Below are 12598 nucleotides of genomic sequence, written 5' to 3'. Positions count from 1 at the left end.
TGAAGAATGTTAACAGAGAAACACACTGAATGTTTCCAGATTCATTTTAACCCATAAGTGATTAATGCTAACATTTGTCTAGTGCCAATAAAGTTAAATTTATGTGGTATGTAATTTAGGAAATTGAGTAGGCAGAGAGCTGGTGGATGCCTTCTTAGCTAAAAAAAAATGTTCACTTTCCGTTAAACGCTCACACACATTTGTCATAGCAACCTCGAAGGTGGCCATAATGCTAAGCAAAATAAACAGTGCTAGCATAATGTTCACTGTAATAACATGTCTCATGAGCTAGTTCAGTACTCCTTTTTATTACCTTATTTTCATTGCTCATTCACTGTGTTGGAGTTCTGTTTTGTGGTTTAATCATGATTACATCATTTTCCTTTCTTAATTTAAAGCTGCTGCCCTTTTCCTGTCATGCCATGCCACCTCTTTACTATGTATATGTATCCCCCTGAACTTGCTTTTTTTTCTGAATAGCAAGTTATCTACTTTTAGTTCCCGATAAAGTCTAGTAGTTGGATAAATTTTGTATAAATCTAACTAAACCATGCTTTGTCATTAGGAGAAAAAAATACCAACAGAACAACATGAAAGCACGAAGGGTTAGCAGGAACAGGGAAATACAGTTAACAAAGCATGACAAAACAGAGAAAGGTTAATCTAAGTCCATCATATAGTCACATCTATGCAAAACAAGACAAAATTCTGAAGTTTATAGCTATAGGCACCCAATATTTTGCACAAATCTTTAGTTTAAAGTAGAAAAAAATATTTTCTATGCCAGTCTTCTATCCTCATCTTCCCTTTGTAGATCAAGAAACCTGGGGTAAAGTGCTTTCAGATCCACGTATCCAAGATTTCCAGCAGACATCACTACTCTATCTGCCTTCCCAGTCAGTCCTGGTTTAATATGGCAAAATCCCTGCCAACCCTCATGGGGAAAGGCCACCTGCCAGGTCAGGACCAAAGAGGGACAAGGATTCGGGGCTGGCACCTTATTTCACATTCCTTGTATCCTTTAATAATCAACATAATGAAGTAATTGAACTGTTTGTTCTTAAGCAGCATATATGCACCACCTGAACAAAAAAAAAGAAAAAAACACTATTACGCTTTTTCCTAGGAAAAACATCTTAGTTCATTATGACAGTAACTATTTTTATCAGGTAATCCTCCTCATCTGAGAGATGAAACTCTCTTTCCTTCAGATGGCTGCTGTGGAGAAAAGGATTTATTCACTTTTTAAAAACCTTTCTGAGTTCCGTTCACTATGGAATTTTGGTAAAATAAGCAGTTTTAAAAAGGTTTCATAATGTCCATCCTCTGATATTCTGTCCAAGTCTCTGTGTACAAATATATGAAGGGCTGCCCATTGTCACATCCAAAGTACATCTCATAATGTTTATTCACAGTGCTAGAGTCAAGGAAGGACTATCTGCAAGTGATGCAGAGTCCTCCAGCTTTTAATGAAAAGCAGAAGAATGACAAGAAATCAAATTTAATGATACATTATGTATATTTGCTTTAAAAAAACTCAAAGAAAATTCCACAAATCCTTCCCCCAAACCAAAAATAGAACCCATAGAAAAATATATTTGTTTTCCCAGGTTGCTGGTGCTTCACCTTCAATGATTACTGATGCTCTCTGTTAACTGTCTGCATTGGTGATATTATTATTGTGGTTTCTCTCTTTTCTCACTAACCACCCTCTCCCTTTGCAATGCTCATCTACCAGAATAATGCCATTACGCAAAACTCCTTTCCAAAGGTCTATCTGCATGAGTAAGGACTTGTATGCATGACTGCAGATTGAAAGTCTGGGTCAAATTTGACTAAAGCATGATAGCTTCATTTAAAACCAAAATAAGCAAAACTCTCTCCTTTCTTATTCCAAGTGAAATGGAAACCCATATGAGCAGAATTTCATAAATGGAAAAACAGGTCTTTACTGGTATTTTTTTCATCAGCACTATACGGCAATTAATTTATGGAATTTGTTTTATTTGAGTATATACACCCTAACCTTCTCATGCAACAGTATTGTGAGGAAAGTAACAGATTAACCAAGAGCTGGTGGGCTAATGCTGTTTGCTTCACGATGCTAATTAGGTTTACTTGATTGCCTGCCATTTACCTCAGACCACACGATTCACTGAGTGCCCTTCATGTTATCTCTCTGATCAGATAATTATCATTGCTTTTTCCATGCAGTATTGTTACATATAACATTTATTTTAATTTCCTTCAAATATTGAATAAAAAGTGTATTCATTATATAATGTATTTACTCTTAGAGTCATGAAGTCATGAACTCATTTTAAGGACTGAGGAAAAGAGGCAAATACAAAATGATTATGGGCAAGACATGCTGTCTGCCTCAGCAGTCAGTTTAATGTCTATCATGGAGAAATGTGTTTTCCAAGGCCAATTGTGGCATGCATATTTTTAACTTGCCCTTGCTTACTTTGGTTTAAATCTGAAGTAACTTGCTAAAGTTAGAGAGTAGAAGCCTGGATGATTTCCACAAAGTGAGAAAAGACTTTGGCTGCTAGCTAAAGCTGTTAATCTTCCTTTTGATTCTAGAGTTGGTCATTTCTTTATAAATGTTTACTACAGTTGTAGTACCTAGGAAGAAACTTACTTAACATTTTCAGCTGAAAATATATTTTCTCCTTCTGAAATTTGTATCTGAAGAAAGTGTCTTACTCTCAAACACATTAGCCTTCCTCCCTTCCTGTACAGCTGCACTTCTCAAACTTCTCACTCTTGCCAAGGGGCTTCTTTTACAACACTTCCAGGAAGGTAGGATGTGATAACATTTCCATTTCAGTCTTAAGAACTTCACCCTTCGACATTTAAGTCTTTTCATGCATTACGGAGTATGGGATGGCCACTAACTCAGGGCACACGTTACAGCTTGTAGCATGCAGAACTTAGCTGAAGATTTGAGCACCTCCATTAACTTGCCTGCAAGTTAAATAACAGAGCTGAAAACTATCCTGGAAACTCGTTTTTCAAATCTTACGCTGATTCCTCCCTTCCTGTAACTTTTTTTTTTTTCTTCTGAGATAGCACTGTCTCAGTGGAATCACAAGTTAAAATCATCTTTTTTCACATCTAACTTTCTTTTTCACTACCAACCCTGTGTGAGAAAGGAGAGATTAAAAGATCCATGAGTGCCCACAAGGCATACTCAGTTTGTCTTAAAGGAGCTTTTCCATTGACATCAGACTAGAGTGGGGCACCCACAAATTGTATACTCTGTACATGCTGTGATTTGTAACTGTTCCCAAACAAAGAGCTTCCTGTCTTTGCAGGATGCTGAACTCTTCCTCTCAGTAAAGCCAATAGGAAACAGCATACCTCAAAGTTTGGTCATGTCTCAACACGGCTTCTGCTTTTTATTTGTATGTATGATTGGAAATTTTCTAGGTAGTCTGGTGTCTGAATGGATGTCCATATTGTAAAAAATCAATCATGGATGAGCAAAAGCTGCTACAAGAGGACTCTTAAATAATACTAACGTGTATAGGTGTCACCTAATGATGGGAACAAATAGACGGAATGATAATTTGTGAAGGTCATCATCAAGAGCTATCACAAAGTAAGTTTATTGCTAAAATGGGGGTTTTGAAAGACTATTAAGAAAGACTGTTCTCAGGTAAAGACCTAAATGGATCTACATATGAAACTACATGTAGTTGTGTGTATGGGGGCTAAAATGAAAATCAGTTACATTGGGAAGCAACCTTATTTACTATCTTAAATGCTCATATAGAAGCAAAAAGCCTTCTAAGAACACTTTTGAACAGAGAGATGAGTTAGAAAAAAAATTAGGGGCAAAAAAGTGTATTTTTAAAGTTACTATAACTAAAATTACAAATATTTTTAATTGAATATATTTTTTTCTTCCCAGAAGTCCTTTCTGTCCCACTAAGAGAAGGCTGCATAGTAATCACTGTCCATAAAACCACTCTGCACACATACCTTGTGATGTAGAAGGTATACGGAGCACCATCTACTGATATACGAAGAGCATGAAATATCTTTCTTCCTAAATCATCTTCATTGTGGCTCATAACTGTTTGTGGGTTTAGTTTTGTTACAGCCCACAACCTGTCCTTTATTTAGCCATGTCTTCCAACTCTAATTCACACTATAACATGTAGATAATACATTTGTAGGTAGAAAATAATATGCTGGGAAGTAATCAGGCTAAGCATTTGCTCTTCCTATGTCTCCATGCAGCACGTCTTGAATGTGATGATTTCTGTGAGTAATTGTATGATGTGCATTGAAATATGTGTAATGAAAATATGAATTAAAAAAAGTAACTCTTTGCATTGGCAGAGAATAAAACATGCACTTGCAGAGGCCATAATCTCTCATTCATTTTCTCAGTCTGCATAATTCACATCAAAGCCCAGCTCGGATTAATTCATCTTTCATTACAATAGTCTTAACTTCGCTTGCTTGTGGGAAGAAACAGTCCAAAGTAATGTATTACAGGGATCACTCTGTCTGTTTCTCCCATTAAACTGAGTATAAAGGCCTTAGCAGCTTATTAGAGAGACATTGGTTACGTGACACTGTCCTGACTTCCCTCAAACAAGAGGAAGTGGTGTTATGTCACAGTTCCTACTCCTCTGGCTTCCACGAGACATGCTGAAGTTGAAATTTGAAGACTGCTGGTAGCACTTTTGTTGCTGTCATTCTCCAGATATGAGACCGTGTCCCTGAAGTGGCTCAGATAACAACAGTTTGGTGATATGAGATAATGTGGCTATGTGAGAGCTGTACAGATTTCTGTGGGCAAAATGTTTCTAATGTAGATTTACACCACCACCCCCCCCAGTTTTACAGACATGAAATGCAGTTCCACAGAGAGAAGGCATGAATGACAAAAGATGTCTTGGAGATAAAAAGGAAGTTGAGCCTTCCTTATTTCTCTGTTCCATAGCATATTAATTTTTTAAAAAAATCAAATTAAAATCAATACAGGGAGCGAGAAATTCAGATACCTTTTCCCTATCTGTGTAGTTTAGCCAGTAGCTACTTGGTGTATGAATTAGCAATGCAAATAGTGAGGGAGAAGAGTATTTACAGAGTAGCTGGAGGATTTGTGGAAGCCTTCACACACACATGATGACAGTGTCTTGGTTTCACCCACGTTACTCCCTCTTCTCAGTTACAAAGCCCCCAACTCCTTGAGGTGTAGCCATATGGTTATGGAAAGGGGAACTGATGCTGCACAGACAGGATTTGGGGTTTTTTTCTGTACTCTCAGACAGAGATCTCCTTGGGGACAAGCTGGGCCTAGGTGGTTGCATAATTTTGCTAGATTTCCCAAGCAAATTTTTTGCAAGATCCTTTTCAAAGGCTTGCACAATTTACTTTTCTTAGTTTATAATCTTATCTTTTGGTTCCTGTCTTAATAAGGTACCTGTATTTTCCAGGTATGCTACTGGCAAAAATCTGTCTTTTAACAGTCCTTCACAGCATAGCCAACGTTTTAGAGAATTACACTAATATGAAGAGAATAGACGAAATTCTGGCTAGATTCTTTCTGAAAGAATTGAAAAAAAATCTGACCTTCTTTGAGTATTCCCTTAGGTGTTTTAAGAGAAAAATATTAATTTGTGGATGACCCTTCTGCCTTCATCTCATCAACAGTATGTTGAGTTTTCTGAGATTTATGTCATGCAGACATTTGGGGAAAGGGAGAGAGGAGACCATTCTTAAAGACCTTCAAGGGTGCTAACAATTATTGTCATTATATGTTACCAATAAGATCAGAAGTATGTTATGAGCCTTCTAAGAGTATCAGCCATTATGTTGTCATTTGGAATCAGACCACCAAAAGGGAAAGCATAAGCAATAAATATGCTGGAAAGCCAGAGGAAGAATTTGGCACTATCAGAATGGACTGAGACTAAGCATTTTTCCTGATGGGGAAAAATATCCATTAGGAAAACGATTGTTGCTATTTATGAACATCAGGTTGCTAAGTGACAACATGTGATGTTCACTGCCTCATTGGCCACCCACAGTTCTCAAGGAGTAGCAACAGAGGGGGTGAAAGGGGTGAAAGAAAACCAAAAGGCTGAGTTACTATTTTAAAAAAAGACTTACAGTTCAAAGCAAAGCAAAATAAGATTTCTAAAAATAACTTCTTTTTTTTTCTAGGAGAATCCAATAGAATTAGGTTAAGAACTTTTTAAAAGAACAGTACCTAGGTGAATTATTTAATTGAGAGAGCCTAAGAACCAAAACCTACCCCCAACCTTAAATAAAAGTTAGTGACCTGCTTTTACATATACATGCATATGTGCATGTATGTTACACAACTATGTGTTCGCGTTAAAATTTCCATGAGTGGAAGACTGTATTGCATTAAAGGCCACATCATACATTCATTATTGCTTCTAATGTTGTCAGACTTTATCATTTGGGCTCAAATGTTTCAAGCTCCTTTAATTTATGTAATTCTTTATTACTTCAGTCATGTCAGGTCAGCTGCTTCACATAGATTAGATTATTTAAGCAACCTTTTCTTGGAACCTTTAGCACTTCTTGTACTTTGCAGTCTCTTGAAATTCATGAGGGGAACTAAGACAAGGACAAGACTGAAATGGGAGGGAGAAAAAGTCTGAATTGAACACCCCAGGAAAGTACGAGAAACTGATAAGCTTGGATATAGAAACAGATGGAGAAGAGACAACAGACTGAACAATTCTTTTTTTTTTTTCATACCTTTAATGGTATGAGTTGGAGGCCATGATCCAAGTCCTCACCACTTCCTATTTTGGATACTCACATGCAAGACTTGAGAGGTAAGGGGCATAAAGCAAATATGCTCAGACTTTCTAGCCAGTGTATCTTTTTAGCTGTTAATATTTAGGTGGGTTTTTTTTTAAATCACTTCTCCCATTGGCTTTGTCTATGGTGGTTGTGACAAGTATTCATCTTTATTGGTGCTTTAACCTTTAAAAATAATATGTAAAAATGTATATATATACCCTAAATGTCTCTTCTCCCACCTTCTCACAGCCTCCTGTTGCCTCTCTCCTCCTCAGATTCTTTCAGTTATGTTATCCACAAACTCTAGGCATAGGTACAATAGGTTATTAATTTGATGTCTGTTTTCCAAAGAAAACCATTGAGAATATTGAATTGATTTTTAATTTTTGCACATACAGTGATTAGAATGGAGTGCTTGGAGAAATGTTTTGGCCAGGTAAGTTAGGGGGAGCCTTTGTTGGATTTCCCCTCACAACACGATTATCAGTAAGTATCCATTCTTGATACATCATTACTAACTTTCTGAGTTAGTACACACAGAGGTGAGTAGCCTGTTTACAGTTTAAGAATCACAAATTTATGCTGATTTACATTCAGGTCACTCTTTGATTTAGAGCTTAATCCCCTGTCTAGAAGGGAATTCTGGCAGAGAATGCAAAACATTAGGTTCTAATCTTGCTTGTTGAAGACTTTCCGTTACCAGGCTCCCTGAAAACTGCTTATGTAGCACTACTGAAGCCTTTAAATTAGAAGTGTGTCTTCTTTTAGAGAGGGAAAAGCAAGAATTTCATGTCATGCATGCTGCTTTGTTGATATTTTCATTTGCGCTGTTGAAAAAATAAAACCCGGCAAAAAGGCAAATATGCCCTCAGTTCATTTTCCCATGGTAACAGCATAGCTTTTTGTACAGTGGCAAACACACCTTCCAGATGAGGAGTTGCTTTTGGACTTTAGTGGTTCACTCTCTTCCTGTTTGAGACCAATTACGTCTCATTTGCAATACCATTAGTCAAGGAAGTGGCTATCCTGAGGTCACTTCTCAGCCCACCCTTCCTAAATGACACTGGTAGGCTTTTCTTCTAAGCCACAGCGCTATGAGGTTTGGCCTTCTTTGTGGCATAGGCTCCTCTGAACATACAAGCAACATAAACCTTTCAGGACCAGCCACAACTAGTGCAAGTTGAAATCCTCTGAAGTAATTTGAAAGCTGTGGTTTGAAAAATGATGCTGGCTATTTATTAAAACAGCAAGCATGATCAGACCAAGCCAACTTGCTGGTTTAACAGATGGAAGCTTGTTAAAAATCTTTATTCCAATATGTTAAGAATCCAGTTTTGCTGCAAATTGTGAAGTATAACTTGTGAGTCAAAGCCCCAGTGGAATGGATGTCTCATACTTTGAAAATCTCAGCTTCGCATTCAAGACCCAACATTTGCCAATTCGTGATGATTTTATTTTATTTTTTAGAGGTAAACTATTCCCATCTCATGCTTCCTGTCTTTTATTTTAACTAGGACAAATATTCTAATACTTCACATTTTATCATTTGAGGAGAGTATTTCTTTATTAAGTCCTGATCTACCATCTTTACTACTCAGATAACACTGTTCTTTACACCTGAAGCACAAAGAGTTTTATATGATTTCCCAAGGTCACCCTGTGCACCTGATTAGCAGAGAAATAACTTCATCTTACTGCATGCAAAAGATCTTTCCTTCTCTAATTTCTGTTCTCTTCATCAGAAAGAAGGTAATAGGGGGAAAAAAATAAACCACAGAAAAATAGCTGCAGCAAATCCATAGAAGAAAGAAACAAGTAGTTGCTAAAAAACGAGTTGTGAGCTGAAAGAGCAAGCCTTTGTAAATCTGTGTGCCCAGTTTCCCTATGGAGGCAGCATAGCCCCTGTGGTGTCCTGGCACACACACTTTCTTGGAGAACTCTGCAGTCTTCCAGTGTTACTGACATAGGCTGTAGGGACTCAGTAACAGGTTTCTGACCTCAGAGAATCCCTCTTGGGCAACTCACACACACAGGCACATGTCTTCTTCACCATATTAATATCTTAATTATGAATTATAATAAGACTTTTCTCTGCTCATATTCAGCATATTTTAATTATGAACTATCATAAAACTTTTCACTCTTTTACTTTTTAAATATGAAAATAGAATAAATATCAAACAAGCACCTATGACTACATCATAAATCAGTATCGAAGCTTAAAATAAAAGCTTGTGCACATTTATGGGGAGATTAATTTTCAACCAAAAAACCCTAAAAGCAGGAACTTTTTGTTCTTCATTTTTCACTCCTGTAACTCTAGTTTTGAGCTGAGATGAATAAAGTTACCTTTCAGTGAAACAAATGAAAGAGAACTGAGAATGGATGAAATACACAAAGCTCCTCAAAGTGAAGCCCCACCACTTAACTTCTAAGAAATAATGTCAGTGTAAATCATGATGTGATGAATGCTTCACTGAAATGATTCATGCCATATGGTCTGAAGAGCAAAATGGGCACAGTTTATTTTTAAAAGAATGAGAAATACGAACTTGGATTATTCATTGCTTTGTCCTGCCAGGCTGAACATTTGCTGTAGCAGGGGCCAGACTTATTGCAGGTCTGTCTTTTTTTGCTCACTTAATACGTTGTACTGGTTTGAGGGCTCAGTCTCATTCATAGTGGAATAATGTCCACAAGATTAGGATCAGTATTCAGCAGCATCTTCTGAAAAAAAATGTTCCCATAGCACCTAGAGACTAAATCATATTCTCACTTTCTCTTTAAAAATTCTAGGAGACACTTAGAAGGAAATAGTCCTCATGGTATAATGACTGTTACAGTAGTGAGAAGACAATTAAATTGAGTCCCCTGACGGAAGTGAAAGCTGCTGGCAATTCCATCAGTCACTCAGCTTTCCTTTTTGTAAAGCTGCTTATGGTCAACACCTTTCTTATATTGCTGTGTATTCTTATAGTCAATGTGAGACTCCACTTAAGCAAAAGGAAATCTAGCTTCTTTTAGTAGTCATAACACTTCTCTTGTAATGCACCACCAGAAAAAAAACCAAAACAAAACAGAGACAAATAAATGTAGATGCCTTGTCTGCAAGAAATTATTGATCTTTATCAGTAATAATAAAAGGTACGAGCACTTCTTATTGAAATATTTAGGCCCTACACCTATTCCTTCTAAAGTAAATGAGAAAAATATCAGTAACTTCAACTATGTGCAATTAAGGCTAAAACATTACAGAGTTAGACTCTGCCTTATTAATTTTACTCCAGCTTAAGGACAATGAAGAGCCACTATCTCCTTAGACAAGTAATGAAAAAAGGAGACCAGTCAATACATTGCAGTCATTGTGCCAGGTGTTGATGACTGCCTAGTTCTGACCTCTCCCTTTCCACCTGTGCAGAGACAAGTGTCCAAGAAAGTAGTTTGAGAGCAGACCATTTTCAAGAAATTGAAATGTCCGTTCTGCAGAATTTATCACTGTGCCAAATTTCTTAAAAGACTGTATTTAGGATTGAAAACTTGGATGTCACTACTTCAGGTGGCTTGGTTTGGTCTTTGAGAGTTTAGAAGGGTGATTTCTAAATCAAATGTTTATGATGAGAGGTCATAGGGTAGCCCTTAAATTGATGGGCAGCATTCTTGTAGCTAGTATAAATCCATTCAGGTTCAGTGAAGTTAGTACACCCATCATTCACATTGACTTTATTTGCAAGATTGATGTAATTTATATAGAGATCAATTTTAACTTGCAGTCTGGTTCCACACTGATGTAGTTAAGCTGATACTGTCTGGGGTGGGTACTCACAAATTACCCATACAGATAAGAAATAGTTTATAGAAAGATTAAAAGCAATTTAACATTAGCTTTTTTAAAAGCAGGCTATACTTGTTTAAACATCACTAAGTCTGAAGAACAGTGCCTATTTTTTCATAGATTAAAAGAATATCTAGTACTTTTTTACAGACGGAAGCTGAGCAGGTTTCACCTGTATTAAACTGATGAAGAAAAAATCCGTGTAAAGTTATTACATTTTAACAATTAAACCTATTGATGATCTGTTTGAAACTCAGTTTATTTAAGCTGCTTATATTGACTTGAGCTCACATAAACTGCTATCTTTTGTCAACTGTTTTTGAACTGTGCACATACAGTATAATATCCCACGTAGGCAAGCTCGTCTTGGAGGAAAGCATTTGTTATGCAGTATATTCAATTCTTTCTCCACTCCTGTGATCCCCTCTAGCGGTCAATAATTGTCTGCTAAACGTTTCTTAGTGCTCCAAATTACTGGCACCTTTTCTGCATTAAAGCAGAGTCTGTCTCCTCCTCATTTGAATTCGAGTGATCTGGCGTTTTATTCCTGTGCTGTACACGAGACAGACAACACAACGGAATCTTTCGAAAGGTGCAGGTAGTGTATCTGTGGGCTGTTTTGCTTTCCCTACTAGGAGCAGACAGATTGTAACACCCCGCTACTCTGCTGGCAGTGCAGCCACGGAGGTGGCCGCTCCAGCCTACCTGTACCACCAGGCAATATGAGAAGTCAGTGCCCATTTGCAAGCCTGGCAGCAGGAACGCTTCTCTAGCAGTTTGGAATGGAATAGCAACATATAACTCGTCATAGCCATACAAGTAGTTCAGTAAGTGGTTGAGATTTACCTCAAGAGATTTAATATGAATGGGCAGAAGACCTTCACTTCTCTCAACTTGGGGTACTTTCCAATATATTTAAGAGAGATGTAGGCAGCTGCATGCCCGATTAAGATGCCATTTTGCATTGGTTCAAGCTACTTTTTTTTTTTTAAATCCAGCTATACCATGTTTTCAGGCTGTTTTTTTTTTCCTTCCCCAGGGATTGGAAACTCAGAAAGAGGCATAGAGAAAGTCATGGACAGAATGAAGACCAAAGTTGTGAGAAGGTGTTAGGTAGCCTAAGTACATGAATGCAACTGAAATGTCTTTCACTTCTGGGTCTCAAGACAGTTTGTGATTTTCAGACTTGTATTCCCTCACATACCTAATATCTCTACCATACAGAAAAGTTAGTATTGTGGGATTAAAACAATGACTGATGCACGTGTTTGGCTATTGTTGTGGTTTAGGTCCATCCAGGGACCATGATTAGACTTAAGTACCCCAGACTTCTGAACTCTCCAAAGACAGGGAGGGTCTTAATTGACACTTATGGACAAAACAGACCAGGCTACTCAGCTTGGGGAAGAAAATAGAAAATAATTTAATCCAATTAAAACATAACCATAAACCCCCAAAACATAACAAACAGAAAACACCACAGAGTGGCATAATGATGAAGAGAACAACCAGCCCTTTAAGACCACTTTCTCTCTCTCACCCCTCCCCTATTCCTGGGCTCAGAGCCCTAATCCTGGTGTATTTTTCCTCCCCCCATGAAGTGCTCAGTGGGGCAGGGAATGGGGGTTTCAGTCAGTCTGTTCCCAATGGCTTCTGCCATTTGTCTCTCCTTGGGGCAGGCAGGCTCCTCGCTGATCCTCCCTGCTCCTCTGCAGGGTACCTCACACATATGGCAGCCCTGCACGGGCTACTCTGACATGCGTTCATGCCAAAGGCTGCAGCTCCTCTCTGCCTCTCGTGGGGGTCTGCTCTACGGCCTGCAGGCTCTCCAGCACGGCTTTGCCATGGCCACCTCCTCATACATTCTCTCGCCTGTCTGGGTGTACTCACATGTTGCTGATGGTGGCTCTCAGTCCTGCCATTGCCCTCCAAGGGTTGGAGGAGTACAGCCTGCATTCTCGC

At 38.0% G+C, this 12598-nt stretch overlaps 1 long non-coding RNA gene across 1 annotated transcript; it reads left to right on the top strand.

Annotated features, from left to right (window-relative positions):
- The first annotated feature begins 6712 nt into the window (after positions 1-6712).
- LOC133625606 (uncharacterized) lies at positions 6713-11813 on the top strand. The gene is made up of 3 exons (XR_009818858.1): positions 6713-6836; positions 7203-7240; positions 11676-11813. It is a non-coding gene; the product is annotated as an uncharacterized LOC133625606 (long non-coding RNA).
- The last annotated feature ends 785 nt before the right edge of the window (positions 11814-12598 follow it).

The sequence above is a fragment of the Colius striatus genome, chromosome 6, assembly GCF_028858725.1.
Source record: "Colius striatus isolate bColStr4 chromosome 6, bColStr4.1.hap1, whole genome shotgun sequence".
Taxonomy (NCBI): domain Eukaryota; kingdom Metazoa; phylum Chordata; class Aves; order Coliiformes; family Coliidae; genus Colius; species Colius striatus.
Note: the sequence above shows the minus strand (reverse complement) of the source record. Positions and strands in the feature narration are given on the sequence as shown.